Source organism: Lasioglossum baleicum, chromosome 5, assembly GCF_051020765.1.
Source record: "Lasioglossum baleicum chromosome 5, iyLasBale1, whole genome shotgun sequence".
NCBI classification, from domain to species: domain Eukaryota; kingdom Metazoa; phylum Arthropoda; class Insecta; order Hymenoptera; family Halictidae; genus Lasioglossum; species Lasioglossum baleicum.
The window spans coordinates 17,838,205-17,865,816 of NC_134933.1; the positions used below are offsets into that span (position 1 = coordinate 17,838,205).

At 41.3% G+C, this 27,612-nt stretch overlaps 2 protein-coding genes across 6 annotated transcripts in view; both read left to right on the plus strand.

Annotated features, from left to right (window-relative positions):
- LOC143208885 (uncharacterized) overlaps positions 1-27,352 on the plus strand; it is a 284,265-nt gene extending 256,913 nt beyond the window's left edge. For all 4 annotated transcript variants that reach the window (XR_013008995.1, XR_013008994.1, XM_076423804.1 and 1 more), the window contains one exon: positions 435-27,352. The gene's annotated coding sequence lies outside the window, so the exon portion shown is untranslated. The remainder of the gene's footprint in view (positions 1-434) is intronic.
- Positions 1-27,612, plus strand: part of Mesr6 (misexpression suppressor of ras 6) — a 764,580-nt gene that overhangs the window by 270,878 nt on the left and 466,090 nt on the right. The window lies entirely within an intron of this gene.

Below are 27,612 nucleotides of genomic sequence, written 5' to 3' on the forward strand. Positions count from 1 at the left end.
CCCCCCTAATTTCACAGGGACACAACATGTTTCATTTAGAACAAAATCGATGAGGGTGAGGTATTCGAACGTGTGTCAAAGGATTTTGCAAAATCTTAAAAATTGTTGGTTTTACAGGCGTGTAAAATAAAGTGTCAACATTTTTTCCATTCAATTATAATGGCTGAACACTAACAAACCGATGAAAATGCGTTTCTACGAAAAGGGGAGCTTTCTAATCAACTTCTTTTTGTAGTTATAGCATTATTATACTCTCGAGATTGAGACATTTTTTACTGGGAACGACAAAAATGATTTTTGCTTATTTTCGTCATAAATGCATAAAATCCACAGTCCAGTTATTAGAAATTAGTAGGTCACTTTAGTAGATAAAGCGTTAATTAATGTGCTCGATGAATTATGTAGCTAATCTTTCGAAATTTACTCTGTTTCAGGTAAGGAATCGATTGGAGCTGTCTATGGAGTTAGCCAATCGCTTCAACTTCTTGCATCCTGGTAACCTTGACACAGGAGCCACTAAGAGGTTTACCTTGGCGAACCTGGATATCTCGGGATAGCACTCGGGGTCTCGGTTGAGGGATTAAGACAGGGTTGTCGAGCAGGACGACAGAGGGCTGCTGGGATCGACGGGGTTGGAGCGAGCGAGAGAACTGAACCCAGACGAAAGGGAAAAGAGACTATAACCGTACGCCTGTATAATTGATTGAGTGTAATGAGTTAAAGGGGATGCCGCGGTATCAAGGGTGGAAATTATAGAGTTCTGGGTCATGAAAGCGACAACCCCCCGGCTGCTGGGAGAAAGTGCGGAAACTTAGGTTCTCCTCCGCCTCTCCTCCGGCTTCGAGACCCCTTTCCACCGTTCACGAACCGACCACGGGGGCGCTGATTGTAAATTAGTTAAAGGAGATGCTTCATTAAGATCAGCTGATTCATGGGTTTTATCCTTGCGGGGTGCCCCTGATCCTCTCAAAGTACAGGGTGCAGAGTTCACGAATTACCACACCCTCCGATCAACGTATGTTGACCCCGTCGAAATTTTCTCTTTGTTCTTAATCATTTAAATTTAATATATTAAACGAATACCTATTTATATTTATCGAATATCTACGTCTACGTTAATACTTAACACATTCATTCATAACACAAATCAAATATATGAAAAAAACTTTTTAAAAACCACGCTTGTATTAAAATGCACTAAAAAGGAGAAAATAATTTTTTCCCTGGTTCTCCATAAAATACCGAAATTTTAAGCAATTGGTTCAAAATTTCTTCTGTTATAAATAGATAGATAGAATAGATAGAAAAATTTAATATAAATTTAAATAAAATCGTGACATGACTATAAAAATAAAAGCGTGGAGCACCCACGAAAATTACGTCAGTGTATTCGTTTCGGCTTGATAAGACGATTAAAAGGAGTCTTGCAATTAATGCAATCATTTTTTATTTAGCATAAAGATCCGCAGTCCAGTGATTACAGTCCAGAACGATACTCTCGCGGATACCCACGCCATCACTTCTCTCGGCTAAAGATGATTTTCATCCCGTGTGAAAGTGCAACAAAAACCGTCATCCTGCGTCGATAATTTTTTTATCATCGCGGTATGCGTTGTTCCAATTTTCTCGGTAGCCAGAAATAATCGAGGAACGAACGTTCGCCTCGTTAGTCCCGGTAAAAAATCTGTTGGTCGGTGGAGGGAACGTATCAAATCAATTTTGGCCCCCGGAGGTGGGTACAGTGAAGCAGGGAGGGGAAAAGGAGGAGTAGGGAGGAGGAGGAGGTGTGAAGGAAACAAAGGAGCGCGGGATTACGCGAGAAGAAGCGCAAGAAGGTGACGTCTCGGTAGAAGGAGATCGTTGGTGGAGGGTGTTGCGGGGGGCTGAGGGCGGGGGCCGACGTGGTATTTACGACGTCATTTCCTCGCTGACTGTCAATAATTTCCCTGGGGGATGTGGAAGGCACGCCGGCTCTCTTTCTCGTGTGCTCTCCTCTCCGGGCTCGCTTTCTTCGTTTCGCCACACCTCTTTCTTTTCCTCGACGCTTCCCTCCACCTTCGCGGCGTTGTTCCACGGGCAAATTGAAAAGCTACCGACGCCGAGACGTCCTCGAGATACTGTTCCGCGGCGACCGAAAAGTAATATCGCGCCGGTGGAATGAGATTGCGCCGCGCCGCGCCACCGACAGCCGGAATACATTTTTGATAATTTGTTTCTCGCGTTCAGCCAACTTGTCGCGCACAGACACCGACGAATCTGTCGAATACTCGCCCCCAGCCCCCGTCAACGTGATTCGAAAGCGAAATACGCGGTTTTTTTCGGGCGGTTCCCGCCGCAACAATGCTGTTCAGGTGAAAGAGCGGCTGCCACGAACGGTGACGTGACGTTTATAACCGCCGCAGGTCTGCGATGCGTGTGCAACGCCGCTCGTAATTGTCGAACGACTTTAAATGTTCGGAAATAAAATTATTTTACGCTGCAAACTCACGGATACGAGCCTATAAAAGGACAACGTCTCAATAACCGCGATTATGGCTTGCGGCTAGGTCGCTGTGCTGCTGTGTCCGCGTCCTGCGCACTAATTGACGTCGCTTGGCGTTTTCTTGGTAATTAGGAGGCTGTCTGAAATGTAATGTTTTTTTTTATTGAGGAAATCTCTCATAAGAGATTTATCTGAATATTAGATACAAACACAACCAAAGTATACAGAGCGAGTAACCTCTACAAACTGAAAATAAGGGTATACCACTTTTTTCCCGTTTTGTTTTTCCTTAAACGCGCAGGTTACAGATTTTTATAGAATAGAAGGAACCACATTTTTAATTTACACGTTCAAACTTTTAGACTATTTACAGGACAACCTGATGTTAGTTTAAACGTATGAAGATTATCAAAATAGTGAAGAACTTTATAATCAGTATCTATTTCCTGTAATTAATGTAAAAAGTACTCATTTTGCATGAAGATCTCATGCTTATGGGGTATGCCGTATGAAGATCTAGAGTCTAGTTCTGAAAAACTTCAGGGTACCATTGCAGGGTTAAAATTATCAACACTTTCAAGAAAACATTACGAATAGAAAAGAAAATATCAGAAATTGTGAATGGATTGTTTAATGTTATATTACTTTTTGCATTAGAGCTTCTTTTCCACAAGGTGAAGAGGTTAATTGATCGTTGAAATGGTTACAGCGACGAACGCTGAAACATCTGGCCACGAAAAGTTGCAACGCGATTTTAACGAAGGAACGCATTACAAGTCGGTGGAACGAAGGTATTCCAACAGCTGAGAGATCCCGTGCTCCATGTTTTGCGGCGCGTCGTTTAAACGAGGATTCGCCCGAAGAAACAAATAATAAAGACCTCCCCATCCCCCGGTTTCTCATAGCGGTTCATTGTTATGAGCTTCTCGTCTCTTTTTGCCGTCCCGTTGCGCGGTGGTCGTCTCCGTTCCGCTGCATTCGCGAAAAGTTTCAACTTTCACGTGACGCAAAACGATTCCGTGGAAGAATGTTATTGAAATAATTAACGGTAGCCCCGGACTCCCGCACAAAAAACAATGCTAACCGTTTTGGAGATCGAAGCAACCGTAACAATAACTCAAGACGACCATCAACGCGAATCGAACAACTTCGTTAATTTTAATATCTTATAACCATATTTTACTTCATCGAGTCACGTTTATATTTATACTCTGGCTTCATACATATGTATGAACAGAATTTTAAAGTGATAAAAAATTAGTGCAACAAATTTTCCTTGTGTATTTTCCCATTTATGAAGCTAGAGGCTTCATCAAAGCTTTTTGAATTTGGACCTTGAACTACTTATTAGACGAGATTAAAATGACGGTCGATCATGGTTTCTCAATTCATACGATTATACTAGATTATAAGAGAGAAATTATACTAGATTATACTAGAATATACTAGGACATATTAGAATAATAAACTAGAATATATTAGAACATACTAGAATAATAAAGTAGAACATACTAGAACATACTAGAATATACTAGGATATACTAGAATAATAAAGTAGAACATATGTACTAGAACATATAAGAATAATAAACTAGAATATACCAGAACATATTAGAATAATAAACTAAAATATACTAGAATATACTAGGATATACTGGAATACACTAAAATATGCTAGGGTATACGAAAATATACTAGTATATACTAGGATATGGAAGAATGTACTGCAATATACTATACGTAATACTCAAAGGCGCGAATTTTGAATGTAGACCTCGAACCACTGATTAGCCAAGATTGAAACGAATGAATTTCAATCAGAGTGTCCCCGTTCATACGGTACGGTATCGCGTAAAACTGTGTAGTTTCGCGGGGTCACGTGGCGCGAGCGTAATCCGCGAAAAGAACGAGCGTCTTCGTGGTGCAAAACAGCGAGCCGCGGCGCCGTTAGAACAGGCGCGCGTAAAAAGGCCGAAACTCGTTGTCGTAATGTTTTCACCGGGAATATTGCAACTGATGCTGCCCCCTCTGTCCCCACGGCCCCTTGCCCCTCCCCCGTTATCCAGGAGTTTCACCGCCGCGTGGCGAGGAACGAACACATTATTCGCGGAAACGATCCTCCCTTTCGCCTCGCGGCCACGAAGAAAAGGGGACTCCTCTCGCTCCGGTAAAAAACGAGCCAGAAGAAGACGCGATGGAAGAAAATGGGGAGAAGATTATGGTCGCGGCGGAGGTGGAACGAAGACGGCCAGTGTTTCTCTCGGCGGCGATGAAAACCGGAGAAACGGAGGAGGTGAAACAGAGAGCGATAGTAAGAGAGAGGGAGAGAGAGAGAGAGGAGGAGGAAAAGAAAACGAACCGGAAGAACAGAGGAGTAAGAGAAAGAGAGAGAGAGAGAGAGAGAGATCCGCCCCCGCTAAGGGTAGTTATTATAATAAATTTGTCGGGGGTTTAAGAAGCGGAAACAATTCAGAACTGCGAGTGACTCTAAGGATGTGCTTATCGTTGCTTTTATTCAAATGAGAGTGGAAGGCGACGAGCTGCGCCGGATGCGACCTGTATCTCGGACGCTTTTTCTACTCCACCTTCCTGCTGCCTCTCTGTTTTCACTTATTTCTGTTGGACCCCTTGGTACCGGCGATAATCGAGATGGCGAAAAATACTTCCCTTCCGAAAATCCAACCAAAATTCAACGACAAATTGCCTGTCCAATTTCTGCTCTGTGGTTCGGCAAAAACAACGAGCCACAAAGATATTCCCTCGGAAGGTCTTAGCTCGATGAAAAACGTGTGTTTATCGGCTCAATGGTTCAGGGGATGTTCACCCTCGGGTGGCTGGACTTGGGCATATTTCGACCCTATTTTCTAGTAGTCAGCCCAAAAAATTAACTGTTCGTAGTAGATCCAATAATGGACAACCGACAACGAATTTGATCGACAACGAATTTGATCCACAACGACTTGAGACGAACACAGTATGCATTATCATACAGTATAATCATATGTACTACATGTATTATCATACAGTATTATCATACTGTGGTCGTCTCAAGTCGTTGTGGATCAAATTCGTTTTCGGTTTAAAGGCGTTGTCGGCCAAAGTTATTGTCGGTCAAATCTGGAATTGTTGAAACGTTGTCGGGGAAATTTGTGTCGGTGATTTCGATGGGACCCGCTTGATAGTTGCATTGAGAACGAATTGGTGATCCAATTATCACATTACGAAAACCATATTTCTTATCCACCTGGCGAATAATATATTATCTGCAGTTTAATTAAACGTATGTATTGTATATTCGCCATACCCAAGAATATTTTACTTCGCAAAAGAACAATTAAAACAACATCCTCTATAATAAACGCGCGTCGTATCCCGGACGTCTCGGTACGCGAAGGGGTTAGCGCGTTCCCAGCTATCGCAAGGTTCCCCGAGTCTCCGCGTTTGTTTATCGCGGGACAATTAGTGCAACGGTCGTTTCTACGAAAAGAAATTAGTCTGAGAAGTGTCAAGAGTTTAGCGTGTTGAATGCGATATGCTCTCCGGGGTTGTATTTGTTTTTTTTTTTTTTTATTGTCGGGTTAACGACGTCCGCGCGTGAGAATGATAGCCAATGAAACGCGGAACGTTAAAGTTTAAGTGCGCTGACACCATGGGCCAAGGAGGAAGGACCATGATCCCGCAGGACCACCCTGATCACGACCCTGTTTATGACGTTCTTCGTTCATTAACCAGCTCGGCAGGGAGAGGGGAAGCCGCGAGGTTCGCGAGGGTGGCTGTGCGAGATAAAAACGGGCCGTTTTGCCGAAAAGGAAACGGGAGAGCAAAAATCGTAACGAGGGAACGGGTTCGCGGTAGATTCGGCCCGGTCCGACCCGAAATTCCGCCCCCTGTCCCTTTTATCTTTTTCGGTGAGGCTGATATAGTTTAGGGTCGCAATAAAACCGGGGCCCCCTGACCACTTCGATTTACGGCTTAATTAAACGCACCACGTTCCCGGGACACCACGAAAAATCGTCGAAATGCCGGTGGTTTCTTAAAGTTCCTTAAATACGAGCCTACGGTTGCCGGCCACGGGGACCGTTTATGGCCCCTTTCGGGGCCCGGGGCCCCTTCCTTTTTTCACCCGCCCGATAAACGTTTCTTTCGTTCTGGATACCCGCCGCCGGAAGAGATTTCTCTTCCACGTTTTTCGGGCCCGTTTCTTCTTTTTTTCCGATTCTTTTACTAACGAACCGGGCGATCCTGTCCTCCGCGGATAGTCGGGGCAGCGCCAACTCTCTCGATTGCTGGATCCCTCGATCGCACAGTGGTCCGGGCGGCCGATCTACCAGTTCATGAAGATTTTAGCACGATTTGGAAGTTTAAAGGTTAAACAATGTAGGCCGTTGCGTTCGTTTTGACAACAGCTACAATATTATCAAAAATATATATTGATCTTTAAAAATTTAAGGTCACCTTGATTTTTTATAGGATGAACGTATTTTTTTTAATTTTTTGTATTGAAATTTTTAGACCGCTGAATGTTCGTTAACTCTTGTTTAAAACATTTTTTTTGTTTCATTATGGAACTGTCTCTGTTCCGATTCTTAAATGCTTGTACAATTTTTAATAAAACTTACTCATCTAATCGTCTTTGAAGGTGATGGATATTTATAAAGCAATAAACATTCGATAAACATGAATATCCACTGAAGCATCTGTGACACTTTGAGAAATAATAATTTCTGAAGAAGGACGAAGATGGAAATGATTCTCAGGGTTATTTTATGACGTATCCCCGATACCAAAATCTGTGTTTTCCGTTCCCTGGCAGGATCAGCTGTTCGCTCTCATATCCCGTGGTTCGTTGTCTTCGGCCCGTCCAGCACGATTTTTTATTGCCGCCGGTTTACGAGAGCCGCGTATCTCGGCAACGGCTGTAAAATAAATTACTAATGCAGCGAAATTGCACGCGAAATTATTGCCGCGATTACCGTGCCTCGCGCGAATCGTTTGAGCCTCCGGCTGATTAACCGCACGCTGTAAATTAACCGGCGCAATCGCGTTTTTGTTTGCAGATTAAGGGTACGGTTTTTGAAATCAATTTAGTATTATGCGAGCCACGTACGATCATCCGCTTCCTTTTCCCCTCGGCTTTCTGCATGCAGTCTCGTCGTCGGCATGTTATGATTCCAGAAAGAGTACTGAAAAACACTCGGAATAATTAAAAGGAGGTTCCCGAAAATATTCAACTGAATATAAAGAAAAATGACGTTAAAGCCCGAAGAAAACAAAAATTAAAGTGGAATGGAGAATAAGAATATTGTGAAATATTTACTATTAATGTGAGTAAAAATTAATATGAGTAGATGCAAAATCAAAATTTTCTAATTGAATTGAAGAAGTAAAAATATGAAAATGAAGGGAATTTAAAATAGTATAAATTAGTATACTAATTTATAAGGATATTAATCATTCAATTCTTCTAAAGTCTGTACAGTTTGTATTTCATATATCATAAATGCATGAAGTCCGCAATTTATAGTCTGATTATTATTCTACATGCTTCGATAACCCGTGCGGAAAAGCACGAAATAATCAAAAGGAAATTCGCAAGAATAGAAAAGTGAATGAAGATCAATGGAAGATACGAAGAAGGTAGAGATATGAGTGAGATGAGCAAGGATTTGGCATTTTTAAGAAAATGGTGCTAGACGAGTCTGTCGCAGGATTATTAGGGGAGAGTTTCTAGATTCCCTTAGCCGGGCAGCGGACTTGATACGTAATCCGGAGTTAGTGTCTTTTCAGTCGGAAACACCCTGTATACAGGGCCGTTTATACACGTACACGGTGGACCACATCTCGTGGTGGTTTTTCGTATTATCCCGGGCGACATAATATGGGGGTTTATCTCGTGGAATCATGGTAGCTTAGCGGGGTGGTTTCTTCCCTCTCGCAGACCGTAGCCTTCTCGAAGGCAAATCCTCCTCGCGGAAGACAACGTCGCAGCCCCTTGGACCTTCAGGCCATGTATATTTTCACGGTATATATACGCGTCCCCAATTTCTCCTTACCCACCCACTCTTCAAGGTCTAAAGAATTCTGTGACAGGAGTTGTTCAACTGCTTGACAACGCAGGGAAATCCTGAGCAGAAGCAACATATATTATAGTTACAAATTTCCATTATACTTTCTGAAATTATTCAATGATCTATTCACGAAAGTTCAAATACTTTTCTAATTCTTTACAAAATTAGAAATATTGGTGTAATTGTCATTTACTGGATTGATAAAGGAAATTGCTTGTTTGATAATTACGAGTCAGATTCATAATGCAGAATGGTATCAATTTCTTTTGAGCCGAAATAAAATTTTATTTTTTTGTCATCAATGTTGAAGCAGTAAAGCAATTATGGACATAAAATAAATATAGATTTTCTTTTACTGCTAGGACATTGTTGAGGACAAAAGATTCTAACGATTGCAGCTCTGAAGGACATAAAACAGCGAAGTTTTAAGAAAGTTTCTTTAGAAAGTTTAAAGAAAGGCCACTTGAGAATTTGATAGAAAAGTACTTGTGGTCTTTATTAAATTGCTTCTAAAAATTGTCCATATTTCCGGGAGTGTAATTCAAATAATTTTCACGAAGCTCCATCGGAACGTCTTCGTTAATCAACCCCGTGTGCTCAAACCTGTAAAATTACTAGGTCCCCTATCTTTCACCGACTGGAGAAGGACAGGGGAAAGTTTGGTTGCGCTGCCAAAGCAAAGCACAATAGCCTTGAGTGACAGTGCTATCGTAGAAAGTCTTCGAAAGGAAATATATTGGGGGATAGAATTGCGAGCTGAGAGGGATGAGTCCGGGGGAGAGGATGATGCTCGGTGTTATTGATTCTAATGATATATTCGCGCCTGGGGCGGTGGCAGGATGTAATTGATATCTCGTGTGACGCGAAACGTATTTATGGGTCTGTGTTTGCTTCGATTATTCTTTCCCTATCGAAATTCAAATCCTGTACACTCAGCTTTCGTTCAAATCCATTTCAATATCTGTAGTAGTATACATTTAATTCTCCAACTTTCAAGACAGCTCCACAAGAAGGTTTCTGGAAACCTCTGTATCCTAAATTGCGAAGAATTTTGAACGAACCATTTTAATTTTTCTGATAATCCTAGTAATAGAAATGATGGATTGTTTACTCTCGTTTCTGACATTCTTGTGTTTTGCTTTCTTCTGTGACTTCCTCTTCTCTTTCTTCCTCTGTTTCTCTTCATATGGTGGAGTCGACATCGAGTCCCCGTCCATGAGTGCAAATTTTCACTAACTAAATGTTTAAGGGCACTGAGTGACGACCAGTTGTACATTTAGAAAGATCAAATTGAAGATTACCAAGAAGAAAACAGCTCTTACGTGCACACGAAATAAGTATCCTGATGTAGTCAAACAAAATATATACATTATTTAAAACATTTTGTGCTTAACATATTCGCACAAATTCTCATATTTTAAAACTATAAATTAATATATTAGCGAGCAAAGAATGACCACACAGAGAAAATTTTGTAATATTTTTAGAGGAGCATCAACAAGTAGTTAAAAGAAATGCAGTAAATGGGTACTCGGGGATGTGGTTGGTTCCAGAAGGGTTGAATTAAAGATTAACAAAAAAAAAATATCTCTTACTTGCGCACGAAATAAGTAATCACAATTTCAAGCCACAATGAATATGAAGGAACTAAATAGATTTTTGACTGATTTATAATGTTACTTTCGCCCCCTGTGACTACCGCAGAAAACGATAGAAATTCCACGAGAAATAGTCCGATTAGTTTCGAAAGCTCGGCGAGCAACGCACGCATAAAAATCCCGGGTCTAATAACAAGTTTCTTCGACGTGGCAAATTGTGCCTCCAGTTTCAGCGCGGGAAACAACGCCATACGTCTTCATAGCCCCGGTAATGGGGTAATGGTATACACATAACGAACACAGTACGCCGAGCTCATCGGAATAAAGATCCGCGCGGCGTATCCGAACGGATTATCTGTTTCTCTCCGCGAAATAAAGAATTTCCGCGTTGTCGGGTAACGGCCACGGGGAAATTTCAATGTCTCCGGTCTATTTAATGGCCGTAATTCAATTGTCCGACCTCGGTCGAATAAACAGGCCTACCGAGCATTAAATAACCGGCCCTATTCGGCGCTGTGAATTGTCGCTGCCAACTTCGGAACGATACATAAGGCTGCGTCGCACCGCCTCGCGCGTTCACCACCACGGATAAAGAATGTCGCCACGTTCTCGAAAGGATTCGCAATCCCAGCTCTCTCGCCTTTCGGAACTGCTATCCGCTGCTTTTCAACCACTCTCGAATCGAGCCGAATGTTTCACCAATTTTTTACTAAACTATATCTGTCCTTCTTCATTTTCTACTGGAATATCTTCTTACTTCTCCCCTTTCAACTCCTGGAGCTACGGGATATTTTATGATTACAGTGATTAGAACTTTCTTTTTGCAGTGTGTGTGTGTTCTTAGTTTCCTAGAAGAAAATTTATATTGCTCAGGACGGACGCGAGGGTTTTTCTTAGATCAAGACGTGCGTAAAAAGCGGGTTTCCTTCGATCGGTGGAGTGAGTTGTCGTTGCTGGAGGACCTGGCAGAGGCGTCTAGCAACTTTGCATCGGTAAACCGACGCGCAGCATTAATCTATTCGGCGAGGCCCGATTAGCCGCGGCTTCATACGCGTCTCCGGTCGGCATTCCTTGTAAATTTAATCCCGTTTGGTTGGCAGGGCCCGGTGTGTGCTCGAACAGGCGCGCGATTCGATTGTCACGCGACGCCGGCAGAAATACCAAATAAATCGGCGAGGGGCTCTCGTTAAATGAGCCACCCTATTTGGCGTTGCAAATTGTCAGCGTCCACGTAGGAATGGGATACAAGGTTCGATTACGCGGGTATACGAGGTGCAAGGAACGGTATCTCGGCCTAAAGGAGAAGTACAAGGGCTATTAATCCGGGCCCCGAAGCGGGTACATAAACGGCCGCTGCTATCCGCCGACATTTCTATGGACGTATATGTATGTGGCGTCATAGTCCTCGTCCTCCTTGTCGTCGTCCTTGTCGTACCGTTCCGTTCTGTTCCGTTCTGTTCCGTTCTGTTCCGTTCCGTTCTGTTCCTCCGCCGCGGAGAGCTTTTATTTTCTCAAATCGATGCCCTGCCTGCGTGCCAGCATTGTCGCGCAGAAACTACGGCTTTGTATGCATATGTAAACGCGGTTTACTCGTAGAAATTGCCGGGCATTGTACGCGGGACCAGTTGGACGCCGGGAACCCGCCATTCTTCTGGCTTAGGAAATACCGAGGACCCTATTTCACGCGCATCACCGTCCCCTGCACACAACGCGCGCAAATCCTGCAACCAAAATTTCAATTTCGCCGTCAAATGTTGTTTATCTCAACGAAGTTCCGCGAGCTCGCACAGCAACAACTATTCAAGACTTCTTTGCTCAACGTTGATTTGAAAGACTCCAATCTAGGACTGGGCTAGTTTCAAAGGTGTAGCAATACGAACACATTTTCTCGAAATGTTTAATTCCTGAATCATCTAGGACTCATCTCTTACCCTAATGTAGCAAATGCCAATTGATTTTTACATGAAATGCAGCGAAGGTGACGAAGGGTGTCATCTTCTCCTCGACTCGAAAACTTCTCCCTTAATCTGCTCACTCGTTTGTTATTGATATCAGGGTGCGCTCTATTACTTTTTGAAGTCACTTCGACACCATTCACTAAAGTCGGAAATATGGTGACACTTTTTAAACATTTTATGACCCCGGTTCCTCGAAGATTTTCTGGATTAAAATAGAAGGAACTCAGCTGAATGTGGTAATGCGGCGACGGGTGCTGGGCAGTAGCAATTTTTAAAAAATTGTCGAGCCCTAGGGGTCTTCAAGTATTCTAAATGATTACGAGAGCTGAGTCTCCCAGATTGAAATAAAAGGAGACCAGTCGAATATAGCGGATAGGTTCCGAACCCGCGGCGTTTAGGGAACCGCCTCGCGATCACTATTAATCTCGGCGATAGCGTCGCGTCGCTGTCTAATCCGAGAAAGTGGTCGTCCGCCCTCAGCGGACAGGGGGATCTGTTGATTGTGAGAAATCGCGGGATTAGTGAAAGCACGAGGTTCGCGTAAAATCCGAGTGGAGTATGTGGTCGTCTTGTTCATCCGAGGGCTCCGGTGATGCTAAAAAGCGATGATTGAATGGTCCCGCGACTTCCGAGGGGATATTAATTTTCATATTGAAGTGCCTGCATATTGTGATGGAACGGGACTCACGCGTAGAACGTCCACAAAGAACCGTCGCTTTCCAACAACCGAAAAAAACTTTCTACCTTCCGCTGAGGAATCACAGGAAGAACAGAAACGTCCAGCCGATGGATCCAGCTAATTCACCGATCGCTTCCGTTCCAGCTGGAATTATGGAATCGCTGTTGGAATCGACACCCGGAATTGATCGAGGTGTTGAAACAACTTATGACGCGTCGAGCCATTAAAGACAGCAGCCGTAAAAATAAGATCTGCCAGATGACGATGATGATGACGATGGTGAAAGCTCGAGATGATAGCACCGCGGCACCACGCCGTGCCCCGCAGGATACCACCACGATATCCCGGCGAGAGCAAACCGTTCGAATAACTCGTCGGCTTTTCGACGTAATCAATTCTATGCGAGGGCGTACCAACACCTTTCACTTACACATGTCGATCGGCCCGAGCCGTAAAAATCCTCCAGGGTCCTCTTAATCCGACGGCGAATCGGCCAGGTGATACGATATCGGCGGAAGTTTATCAATTTTTCATTATCGTTCGTTCCTTCACCCTCGCACAATTCTCCGAGATAAAGATCATCAGATTATACCTCGCGAAATTTTATGTTGTACATTAATTTTCAAAGGGCGGGCGCTTTTGATTCTTGATCATGACAGTTGTAGTCTGATATATTCGACTACTATCGATTTTAGATATTTTTGAAACTGTTTCTTTCAAATATGTTAAGTTGGTGATAATACAAATATTAAAACTTGGAGTTGTCGGAGCGTTTCGAGGGTTAAATTAATTTAAATAGCCAATACTTGCAGCTGGCTACTGGAAAAGTAGATTTTGGATAGAACGATGATCAAATCTAAAGTGCCGTCTTCATGAGATACTAAAACAAATGGTAGCAAAAAAGTCATGCACTATTATATTACTATAGACCCGAATATTTCATTTCCTCTCCAAATATTATACTATTACGTTTTGTCGTAAATAAAAGACTGCGGATTTTATGCATTTATGACATAAATGGCCACGTACAATTTAAAGCAGTGGACATGTTAAAAATATTTAAGGACATCAATGTATTATTTATTTTCAGCTTCATAGGATGATTAAAAGAAGAATACAATTTTCATTTGACTCCTGTGTCCTGCAATCAATGCGAACATTTTTTATTTTCGCATAAAGATCCCCAGTCTAGTCATAAATATATTAAATCGGCAGTTTACAGATTAACCCTTTGCACTCGGTTGTCCCCTCTGAGGCACCACTAAAAATTGCTATACCATTGTTCAAAATATTGTTTGTATTATTAAATATATCGGTATCTAATCAATTACTAAACATTTACGTATTGTACGAGGTATTGTACCTATTTCATATGCACAAAATTTCAAAAATCATAGGGAATATTCTAGATCGGAAGAAATGTTTAATTTTCCAGTTAAACTAGCTCCGAGTGCAAAGGGTTAATTTTTATTGTAGGCGAGATAGAACCAAGAAACAAGTAATTAAAAGCATATAAAAAATTGTTCTGTACAACGAAAGCGTAGCCAAATCGAAAAAACTCATGAAGATTGTTTAATTATTCAACGTGTGGATGGGACAGCCCCTTAAGGGTTGGAGTTTCGTTCTAGCATTGGAGGTTTACGATGTTTCATTTGACAAGTGCTGGAGAGAAGGAATCGATGCGATAATTCAGTCGGTGTGCGAGGAACGGAACACACGCGTGTCAATAAAAGAGGATCGCCGGATTCACCGTTATTGCCGCCCCGAACGGCTCGGTTTCCCCCCCGGGCCCCTCTAAAACACCTTTCTCCCTTCTTTCGAAACAGAAACTGACCTGAATCGCGGTACATCTATCACGAGGAAGAATCGCGACAAGACACGTATACATCTCGAGGGAACAGAGAGCGCACAGGTACCGGCACCGGCGCGGCTGTGCGGTGTGGCGGCCGCTGTGTGTTCTCTTGCTGGCGTGCCGGTGTTATTGCATGGCGCAAGTCGAAGAGCTGCAGCCGGCTGCAGGTGCACCGCTTCTCCACGCTCGATCCGAAGACGTTTCGGTGTGCATTGTGATCGAATGATATAATAAAGGCTGAAGCCCGTGGGAAACAGAGAGCAGAGCCACCTGACGCACCGTCAGCAACGTCGTAGAAAGCCTTCGTATAACAGGATGATCCTATCAAACTGTGTCACCGGATCGTATCGAACCTACGAAAACGCGCTGTCGTATATTGCAGCAATTATGAATAGTCTTCTTCTTCGTTTATTACTTTATATCCACCGGCAGCTGTTTGATTGAATCGCTCCGAAGCCAATCGGTGTGTAAGACCAATTTTCTTATATCCATTTATTCGAACAGTTTCATTTTATTTTTTCCACGCTTCAGTTTATTTATATGTCAGCTGGTAATGAGTACAGTCCTACAGACTTAATTTTTTCAGAATTAAACGTCAAAAGACTTCATTATGTTAGCTTTCTTGCTCAGCTTTTACACTAATTAGCTTCTGAAGCAATATAGGCAATTTAACCAATGAAAAATCTTTTTCAGCATTGATGACTAGACAGCGGATCTTTACGTAAAATAAAGAGTCAAATGAAAATTGAGTTTCTTTCGTAATATGTCTAATAAATTGAAAATAATATAACAGTATAAAATCGTATCCCTTAAATTCTTCTAGTACTTTTGTTTTAAATTACACCCACTTATAAAATGATAATAAGAAGTCGGTGTAACTAGACTCTCATTTAAAAATTTATCACAATTTGTTTTCTTAAATGATTTGCTTCGATTTAATCCGATACTTGTGACAGCATAAAATTTCATCAAATTTAATACGATTTGTATTTATTCTAGACCTGCGAAGGCTACTTTCTTCATGTCCACCTGCAAAACAGCTACTAACATCAGATTAATACTCCCTCGAAACAAAGCAAGTTCCATCCGATGCATGTTTCCCTAACAGGTGCCTCACCCTGTATAAATATTAACTATAACTTGCATAAATATCCGAGGTCTACTATAACTCAATAATTTTACGAATGTAGCATCGGTAAATCTAACGGAAAGGCATGCAGGAAGGGAGCTAGGTGTGAATGAAAATTTATAGGAATCTCGCAGACCTACCATAGCGATGAAGGGTTAATTTGTCTATGGTAAAGGCAGGTGGGAACCGCAGCTCGAAACAGGGAACGCAATGATAAAATTCCGGAGCGAGCGGCGCTGGAAAGCGGATCGGAATCGAGAACGAATTTTTGCAGGAATTACGGTTTCCTCGTGGTGTCGATAAGTGCCGGCAATCACGAAGAAAGTGTGTACGACACGCCTTTTACGGGACCAATTTGTCACGCAATAACGTTCCGCGAGGACTGCCGAAAGGCCCGGCGAAAGGGAAAAGCTGTGGAACGACGATTCAATAGTCTCCGCATGTTTCATTAATCAAAACATACAAATCGTGACGTCGACAACCGCCGCTCGTCACGCGAAGATCCACCGCAAAACTTTCCGTAACACCGTAGCATGCCGCGCCGCGCCGCGTCGAGGTGAAATCGTCACTTGTGCGAATATGCCGAAGACGACAGACCGAGGGGCCATTCGTGGTCGTGCTCCCCCCCCCCCCCCTTCCAAAGCCGATGCATCCAGCCTAACCGACCACCGGAACTAGGTCGTGTCTGTGCGACCGCGAGAAATTTCAATAATAACCGTGCGTGGTCATTCCCCGGTGGCAATTTCGTGTTACGCAAACGACCGAGAGAGCGGACGCTGTATCTCACGGCTATCCGGGACCAGAAACCGTGTTTTTCTGGACGCTTAACATTCGATTTACACGGCACCGAAAACCTCCGCACGAACCTCCATATCGATGCGCCCGCCAGCTTCCGGACCTGCAAATCATAACCCATAAATTACACAGTCCTCCTTTGACCGACCCACAAGCTTTTCTTCGGATGCGTGCTCCTTATGGTGTACCTCTGCCTCTGCTGTACCTGCTGAAATTGTTTGTGCGAAATTTTTTCACTCCACCCCCTACAATTGTGTCATTTGGTAAGGAAATAATTCTTGCAAAAGATGAAGATGATCGTATGCGAGGACGATGTGGTACAGTGACGTTAAAGTTGCGATATTATATGAAATTTTACATGTGAATGGGAATATATGAAGGATTATATGATTTGATTACAATTAAACGTTCTTCTTGTGCAAAAATATTTATGATAATAGTACCAAAATGTAATCGTTTCAATATAACAATTATATTCAACAATCAATATAACATTAATATCTAACATTAATAATTAAACAATATAACAATACTCATGTCTCGTTAATAACCTAGCAGTTGATGCGACACAAAACTTTTTGAAATCACATTTCGGTTTTCGGGCCAAGTGCCCCACCGTGCACCGTGTAGATCGCAAGGACTACTTTTCTCGCGCCATGTGGCTCGGCCCGGGCATTCCCACACTTAGCATCCCGTGGTCATTCTTCTTCTTCGTCTTCGTTTCTTTCCATCGTTGCTCGCCGACTTTTCAACCCTGCAATCTTTCGCTGGCCCCCACGCCGGGTCGGGCTAATTCTAGGGCACCGAAATGTATCCTCGCGGAATCGTACGAACGGACAAACTGGCCGAAAGAACAACGGGAAGAGCAACAGAAGTGGCGCGTCTGCGGAGGTAAACAATTAAAATACACAAGCTTGTTCGGCACGCTGGCAGGCTCCGTTCCCGAAGATGAAGATGCAGTGGGCCGTACAAGAAACAAAAGCGCCGATGGAAATAACTGTACTTCGACGTACACGCTGCTCTGGAACCGGAGCTGTCTCGTAAATCGTCCGCGCCGCGTTTATGCCACCTCTAATACCGGTTCTCCGGAGCCTTCGGAGGTCGTTTCGAAAATCACCGTTCAGCGATCAAAGTACAGTGCAGTGTCGCATACAACATTTTAATCATTCAGAGAATTTCTCAAAAACTTCTCAAAAACACAGTCAAAGTACAGTGCAGTGTCACATACAACATTTTAATCATTCAGACAATTTCTCGAGAACTAACTAAACACAGTCGAAAGCTAATTTTTGAACCGATGCTTGGAATGCAAAGAATTTGTGTTGGATACTGTAATAGTTACAGATCCTGTATGAATAGATTCAACTCTTTTATGCAAAATTAAAATCGTTATCTTCCTTTTGCTGTTTTACGTGATGTTCAAATTTGAACTACTGCAACTTTTAATTCAATTAATATGACTAACTCCTGGAACATTTATAACTAGACTCTGGATTTTATGCATTTTTAACAGAAACGAGTAGCTTCAATTTAACGCATTAGACAGAGCAAAAGAATTTAAGAATATCAATATATTGGTTTGAAGCTATTCAAATTAATAAAGGAAGAATACAAACAATTTTTATTTTGCATGAAGGTCCGCAATCAGATTATAACATACCTGAAGGGAAATTGAATATTTCGAATTGAATTATTATGAAATTGTTTCAAAACTTTTCTCAGTTTCAGAATTAGAAGAATTATTTTAAGATCTTTAAGTGTTTTAACATGCTCAAAATAATATACACATAAACGCATAGGATCTGCAGTATAGTGATGAAATTAGATTGTCATATGTATGTATCAGAATGATAAAGAAAAAGTGGGTCATCCAACAAAGAAAAATAAGACGGGAAAGCATGAGAATATTTGTTAATACAGACGTTCTTGTCGCTTTTGTGGTTTTTTTGCGGAGGATGTATAATATAAATCGATACGGAAAGGAGGCTTTGATAAATAGCAAGGACAATGGACGGTGAACTTCCTTTTGGGAAGAAAGCAGGAGGTGGTTCATTGTGGGAAGGAGGTGATGCGTGGAGGACGCTGCCACGAGCAACGTTACGAGAGTAAATGGTCACAAAGGGGGGACGGGTGGTCAGTGTCGAGGCCCTTTCATTTTGGGGCCCGTTCGTGTGGAACCGCTAAGTGGACTCTGCGGCTCTGTTGACCGACATAAGTTGTCATTTAAATGCGACGTGGGTGCCTCGTTCCGGGGAAAGAAACGAGCACGAGAACCCTCGGCTGTGAAATCGTATATCTGCCGAACCTACTTCAGAATTATGGAAATTTCTTCTTTGACCATTCAACGGATAACTTACACGGAATAATATTTAACACTGAAACAACCGAGCACTAGAACTGGCCCAATTAGGTGTGTTGCCTGTCAGAATAACAGACCGCATTTATCAAGACGTTGCACGATTGCTTTTACAAAATTCGTCCACAAAATCATCTTTAGACGATTGTAACATAAAGTGATTTTAACGGGTCCAATCATGTGTCATTTGGACCATAAGTGGCCGAAAATGATCCAATCATTGAAATTCTAAAGGTGTTTTGGGAATTGATTGAATACATTGTTTTATCCCAGTACATATTATATAATAAAAATCGCACAAAATATAAATAAATTAAATACAATACACATCAGTCACTTTTGATGACCGGTAGGTTTAGTATTAAGGGTAGTGTGCATTTTTGGAGGTAGGTATTTTTCATTTTTTGCAGAATCTACTGTAGCTATCAGCATCAAGTTTTTGGAACATCTAATACCATACTAGATGTGCATTTTAGCCGAAGAGAATTTCGACCGGTGATGGCAGGCTCAGCATTAAAAAGAAAAGAAGTAATTTATTCTTCGAATACTTGTTAATTTTGCCGAACGTTTATTTTATATTTTTGATACGGTTGTTCGGATCCACCGACCGCTCAATTAGCTTCAATCATGAAAAGTGCTTCGATCGAACGGAGGATTATCAAGCGATCGGCAACTGCGAGTCCGTATAAATCGTTCTCGATCTCATTGAAACTCTCGTGTCCCGTTTCCGTTATCTTTCACTCTGAGCGACTTCCAGCTGTAGCTTCTCTTAATGATCGTCGATCAGGATCTATTCAGATGCAAATGAGGTAGCCGTTAAACGGGGAGGACAATTAAAAGAATATTAAACCACGTCAGGTTGGAACGACTCATTGTATTGCCTTTTCCATCGTGACGAGGGGGTTCCTTATACTGTAATTAATGGACATGAATTACCATTTTGTCAATTATATTTTGCAGATTGTGCGATCCTTTTGTGAGTTTAACTAATGATTTCCGTGCGATTTAAAAAATTATGGTAGAGGAATTTATTAATAACGTTGATCCTTTAGAGATCGAGTCACTACAGTCTTTTCTATATCGGTTTTAGATTCCTTTGAATATAATTAATGGACGCGAATTACCATTTCTTCGATTATATTTTGCATATTGTGTAACCCGTCCGCAAGTTTAGAAATCCTATACAGTATGAAAGATTATGATAGAGGATTTTCAAGAGATCGATTCATTGTGTAGCTTCCTTTGGCTATAATTAGTGGAATTACCATTTTATATATTCTTCAAATACCATTACTCTTTCGCCAGTGTATAAATCACCCTCTGTATGATCTAAAAAATGATAGAGAGCATTGCCAACAACGTCGATTTCTCGAGGTCCATGTGAAACCGGAAACCGGTCGCCCCAGGACATCTAATTCGCTCCCCTTGTCCCCCACGTTCTGGTAAAATAATATTCGGGTACACGTGTTGTGTGAACACTATCCAGATGCGACCTCATGAAAATCTAGTAGCTGGTATTAGATTCCTCGGTAACTAGGTGCTGATGAGATTTCAAAAAAGTCTCCACCACTGCAGAAATGACATTGTGTCTGAGAAATTCCCTCTGACAAAAGACAAAGGCTTGAACTATACAACAACGACGACAATAAAAAAATGGTAACAATTCATACCAGCAAATAACAAGTATTTTTCAGATTGTTCGATTCAACATTTCTCTTAGTTAATCCTTCGAATCAACATTTCTCTGTCCTGACAATTATCCAGAAAATTAACGGGGGACACTTTGCAGACGTGTCGAGCGACTTCTTACCTTTATTTTCATAGATTATTTGTCAGTTTTTATTGCAAAATGTTAAAGATATGGAATAGTGTTTACCATCGCATCTAAATGGACATTACTAAGGGGACATCATTATTTATGTCAGTGTTGAATTAACGAATCAAGTGCTATTTGTCGATTACTATACCAAAACTAAGTGAACCTAATTCTCATTATTCTTTAATTTTCCATTTGTTTTTGCTTCAAGCTGCTAAGTAAAGTATCCAAATCTTTTGAGGGGGTATTAGACAAGTTCCCAATTTGATTTTCATTGTTTAATATCATAAAATATTAGAACTATTCAACCTTGTCTACCATTGTGTCTAAATGGAACTCATTCCCCAATTTGCTTTCGTGTTAAATCACTCGTTTAAATGTTGACATTTTCAAGGAGATTAACTTTTATTATATATCATTTAATAGTATAGAATATATGAGAGCTATATTCGACATTGTCTAGTCTCCACCACTGCAAAAATGTCATCATTTAGGAAATTTCGTCTGACAAAAGATGAAAGGGCTTGATCCCGTTTTCATTTGACAATAATACTCGAACTTTATACCAACAACAACAATAAAAATGGTAACAATTCGTACCAACAAATAACGAGTATTTTCCAGGGAAAAGTCAATTTTTGCAGAGCGCGTCCTCGCAAATAACAAACTCCCTCGTGTGCAGCGTAGAACGGCAGAACACAGTGCCCGTTGGAACAAGCGGGTAGCTGTTCGATTAAACTTTCAAAATTTCGGACAATTCGTGCTCGAATTTTGGCTGGCGTTTCACAATGAATGGCGTGACATAGAGCGGCTCGCGTGGCTTTCATCCTCCCCGTGATTGATAGCGGCGCGTCTCAAGCTCTCTCTCCCTCCCTTGTCATTGTTTTTCACCCACGCTGCTTGCCAGTAATCAACGGCAATCCGACCACTCCATTGCGGATCGCACAAAGACACTGCCGGATCATTGTCCTTTGAAATGGATACGAAGGAGGAGGGCTCCTCCTTCGAGGACCGGAATGCTCCTTGTTCTGGTAGACGCTATCTCCTCGGGACAGTCTTATCGAGACGATAAACGAAGAGCAGCGAGACGGGGGTGGGAACACTCGGTGCAAATGTTCTTTCCATAAAATTCCCGGATCCGGCCGAATTGATCCCTCCGGCTAAACGTCTCCATTCAAATATCACGTGGAATACAATAAACAACGTCCTCTTGATTTTTTACTAACCTCTCCGTTTTTTATTAACCACGGATTGGCTCGTATTTATTTAACGGTGCATGTTACAGAATTTGTCGAAACGCAATTCTTCGTCGCACTTCGACGTATGCGCTAAATAAATTCAATCTTAATACAAACGTGTTCTAACTTGTGTGAACGATTTTGTTGTGACTCGTTGCAAGTGCAGTGTTCTAATGTATTCATAGTTTCGTATTTTGCCTATTCATATCTGCTATAAATGCATTAACGCTTATGTCAATAGCTGGGTACCTGGGTACCCAGTCACCAAAATATGCATTGAATGTATAAGGTGCAACATTACTGAATATCGTAGAAAATTGTGGTTATTGACATAGTCATAAGGGTTAACCCGTCTAATGTCTAATCATAAGGCAACGAGTTAAAATTCGCGTTTCAAATAGCAGAGATTTTATGCATTTGAACAAGTATTCTCAAGTTTGAATATTGCAGACGTTCGAAAGCCTAAGTCCGAAGGTTCAAGGAACGACTTCTTCTGGCTGTCCTGCAGCCGACCGACCGTTGGTTTGTTCCACTGTTTATCCACGTGCGAGTGAACGCCGCGCTGAAGTATCATAAGCCGGGGGTTAAGATAATGTTTGCTTACAGAAAAATTGTCGGTTGACTACGAGGAGGCGGGAACACATTTTTAGCTGACGTAACGCACGCGGAAGGTGTCCGACTATTTTTATAACCGCGCGAGGGAGAAACCAATCGCTTCTGTCTTTGCTTCTGCAGACATTCTACTAAATCTCTACACTCTAAGAAAATAATTGTTCAATACACTGTAAATAGGATTACGAGACTCGATCAAATATTAACTGTTAAGCTAACTTAACTGTTAACTCAACTATTAACTAACTGTGCATTACACAACTAGTTGTCCTTATCTAATATACAATACATGAGACCCAGTTTCGATCAGTATGCGATCGATATGTATTTAAATTAAATATATTCTGAAAGTAATCGACGAAATGTTAATAAAATCATACGCTACATTGGAAAATATTTATTTTTGATTGAGTTTACATATACGTTTTTTGCCTTCTATGTTCCAGTTACGTTTGGTTCCGGGCCAAATATAATGATAGACAAAAGTGTATTAAATAGTGAAAAAACCGTAAAAATGTGTAGAAGTGAAGTCAAGGTGTAGCTAAATATCCCTTAAAAATATATTTTATGTAAATCTTTTGTTTCACCAATATTTTTAAGTTTATATGATACGATCATGTATCAATGTCATTAATATTAAAAAGAAATTCAATATTTTCATCCATGATAATGTGCACAGCTTCATTAAATTTTGTTTTGGGATTGATTAGGAAGAATTGGGATTGATGGTAATGAAAGAGCTGACCTCTTAGCAAAATCGAAGCTTCTTCCTATAGCGTTCCATGTATTTCTACTAGAAAAAACTCGAGCTGTTGGATCCAATTTTGAAAGAGTTATTCGTGTTTAAAAGGTGTACAAATACTTTTTACATCCACTGTATATGTGATCCTTGTAGTGACTCGATTGGGTTTTCCTATTGAGGTGCACACGAGCGTCGGAGTGAAAGGATGCTTTTCCCTCGTGACTTCTCGAAACTTTTCGGGGTCGATTAAAAATCCGAGCGACCGAAGATTATCTTTGCGAGAACGGTCGGGTACCGGGCGTCTCGGAAAGCCGGTATTAGCGCTTAAACTGTTTTATCGGCATCGGTGATCGAGATGCGCCGATAGGATATGAATATGCAAATGACGGGGTGGTCATCGAGCCACGACTCCGAGAGCGCTTCTTAACCGTTCTCCGATTCTGCGCCACGCCGGATCATTCGACGTCGATGCGCCTCCGGCCACCCCGAGATATCAGCCCCGCGAAATTGCGCGAAGATTATCGGCACAGAGAGAATATTGCCGAGTGTCCCGGCGAGATCGATCTCTGTGTCCTGCTTCCCTCTCGCTTCGTGACCAGAAATTCTCGCGAGCCTGCAACTTTCGAGACCTCTTGCAACCTACGATGTTTACCATTTTTCTGCGATTCAACGTTTCTCTTAGTTAGTCCTTCGAATCAACATTTCTCTCTTGTGACGATTCTCCAGAAAATTAACGGGACACTCTGCAGACGTGTCGAGCGACTTCGTACCTTTACTTTCATAGAGTATTCGTCAGTTTTTATTGCAAAATGTCGAAGATATACAATATTGTATCTAAATGGACACTTATTTATATCAGGGTTGAATTATCTGAAGTGTCTACATTTTTAAAGGAAACTGCATTAGCTTTATTGTATGTGCTATTTGTCAATTACTTCACAACTGATTCTTCTATAACTTTCCAGTTGTTTTTGCTTCAAACTGCTAAGTAAAGTATCGAAATCTTTTGAGGGGGTATTAGACAAGTTCCCAATTTGATTTTAATACATGATTCTTTGTTTAATATCATAAAATATTAGAACTATTCAACCTTGTCTACCATCGTGTCTAAATAGAACTCATTTCCCAATTGTCCATTGCTTCCGTGTTAAATCACTAATTTAAATATTGACATTGTCAAGAAGATTTCAGGCAAATTCTTAACTTTCTGTTCACATATCATATATTATTTAATAGTATATAATATATGTGTCTGTGTGTGTGTGGAGTAGACATATTCCCTAATGTTCTATTTGTTTTTCTAAAAAAGTGCTGCAATTTTTTAGAGAATACAAAGCAGCTTCCACATACTTCTCATAATATTGGACTGATTAAGTTGAGCTGCAAAATTAGACAAAGCCTTCGAGCAGTCAGGTCAGAATGGACCCAGACTCTCGAACCATCATGGTTATATCGATTCTCGAGCGGACTGTCGCCGAAAAGAGGTCCCCGGAGCACGTGAAACCCGGAGCAGTCCCGATTTCTCCGAAAATTCGCGGCCGTTACCCTTTGTGTCCCGCGATCCTCGATTGCACTTTTCAAGGAACAACGCCCGTAGATCCGGGGGTAATCCAACACTCGGCGAGGACGATGTTCTCCTCTTTATTTGGTCGTTCTATCCTCCTTTTTTTTTTCTTCCTGATGCCGGTGCCGGTGCGCGGTGTCTTCCTGCACCCATGGTCCCCGATGTCTTCTTTTACGATCGTCTTTGTCGCCGTGGACTTCCCCTAGACGGCATCTAGTGTCACTGACCAAAAAGAGCGCACCCCACGCTGAGTGCCATCCTACGGAGCCCTAAAAATAGGCTAGTTTCGCCCCGGTACCCTACGGCAGCATATTTTTTCACTTCTCTCCGCCGAGAAACGGCTGGTATCCGTAGCCCGGATCGACTCCGGGAGCATAAACAAACTAAAATATTGGACACCCCGGCTACCAGACTCTCTTCAAACAGCGACATTAATTAATTAAGCACCCCTTGTTACGCCGTCGTAAACGCCTGTACCATATTTTTCTCCGGTTCCGGACGCTCCTCTGGCAATTACAGAGTGTCCCGGTTGTCTCGAGTCGAGACTCTCGACCACTTATGGGTCCGAGCGAAACGCGAACTGATCAAGTGCACGTTGGCCATCGGTATTTATAGGAATTTTCTAATCATTGTGATTTTCATCGCAAATCTAACAACTCGAACGTTGATTTAACCCTTTACGAACGATGCTATGGACGAGATATCTCGTTACTATGCTGTCGTACGTACGGAGCTTTGGTCGAGATATCTTGTCTTGTCACTATGATTTCGTCGTACAATGCCATGCGTTATTATTGATATAAAGTGGTAATCGATTTTGAAGACATATCATCGTTGGTCGAAAGTACTTAAAACTGTTGATAAATATTAAATGCTTGAAAGCATGGTGAAATGCATAATGTGATGGAACAATTTTTATGGAAATATCTGGGTTCCTTCCGTCGGCCATTCTTTTTTGCAAACTACATATTCTATTTTTGATTGTAATAAATATTATTAGTTTTATTATTGTATTTTGTATTAGATTTTCTGTATCGATTATGATTATAATTATAACAAAGCATGTACACGCCTGCTACTTATTACCGATTGTTCTTGACGGGGGATATTCAGTGTTACGACAGTTATAGAAGGGGGTACACACATGCCGAAACTTTGGGAAATACTGCTGTAGACACATTATACCCGCTAGCCGGCCGTGCAATAACAATAACGATGATAATCAATATTACAGTATCACTATAAACGCCGTGCATTCAGCTAACGAATACGACCAAAAAAACGTGCGAAAATATTGAACGGTGGAGCGCTCGGAGGCTCGTTAGCGAGGTTGGGCCGCGCTCGAGCTGATTTTAATTTATGAAAACGTTCGATTGGTCGGTCGAATTGATTACCGGGGCGAGCGTGAAAATGAATATTTCATCCTGCGAGGGGGGAGCGCGATTACATTTCGCGGCGCGCAAGTGTCCTCGCGCGTCGCCGCGCGGGTAACGCATTAAAAAACGCGTTTCCTGCTCGGCCCGCGGCTTCCTATTGCGCGAAACGTCCATTAAAGCCCCGGCCATTGTATCAAACAATGCACGGTGCCCGTTTACGCGTCCGTCAAACCGGCACAAACAACGAACCACGGTCCCAAACATTCCATCGCACCGTATTTGGCCTGAAAAGCCGGAAAAAACTATTTTAACGTTAATTTATGGGCTTAAGGTCATGATATAGTAGGTCGTTGGATTCGTCTTAATGTCAGCTGTAACATTATGAAATCAAAACTGCATTTTATATGTATAGAGAAATATTATATTTTGTCCGAAACATTTCTTCCTCAGATTATGGGAACCCCAAAAAAATAATTTTTGCATGTAAATTATGTTGAAATGATGCAAGTTATTATTTTAATATTAAATATGTAGATCATGAAACTTTGTAATAAGTAAATATATGAGTTAAAGTATTAATTATGTTCAAATGTTGAATATATATTTTAAAATATGTGTTTACTTATTAAAAAGTTTCATGATCTACATATTTAATATTAAAATAAATTATTTTTTGGTCTTTATTTATATTTAATATATATTTTAAGAAATCAATATCTGTGTGTAAATCCGTGACTAATTCTTTTTGCACTACGATCACAAGCCTTTATCGAATGTAACGATACCAGAAAGAGCACCGGATATTACTCGATAGTATAACAAAATCGTCAATGAAGTTTCATAATCATGAGAAGTCTTACAGAATGATTCATTGTATTGAAATACTAATAACTGTACTAAATTTAGAGGATAACGGAATGAAATCTGTGCGAAAGTGCTCTGTATACCTACTTGAAAATGAATGACTGCTAATGAATCCTGCTAATGAATGAACGCTGTTTCAGAGACTGTTTAAGAACGTACACACAAAAAGCGTGCTATAAAATCTCTTGACTTTCGATGAAGTAGAGTCGTATCATGACTAGACTGCGGATCTTTATGCATTTGTGAAGAAATTGGTTAGGTGAAATATAAAACGATAACAGATTAGAAAAATTTAAGAATGTTTTAATGTTGGTTTTAATGGAACAAAATCATTAAGGGATGAAATCAATTTTTATTTTACTCCTGCTACCTACAATCAATACAGAACATTTTGCATAAAGATCCGCAGTCTAGTCGTGACTGTACAAATTAAAAAAAAAAACAATACTGAAGCTTTATTCTTCAGACCTTTAACTACGTCGA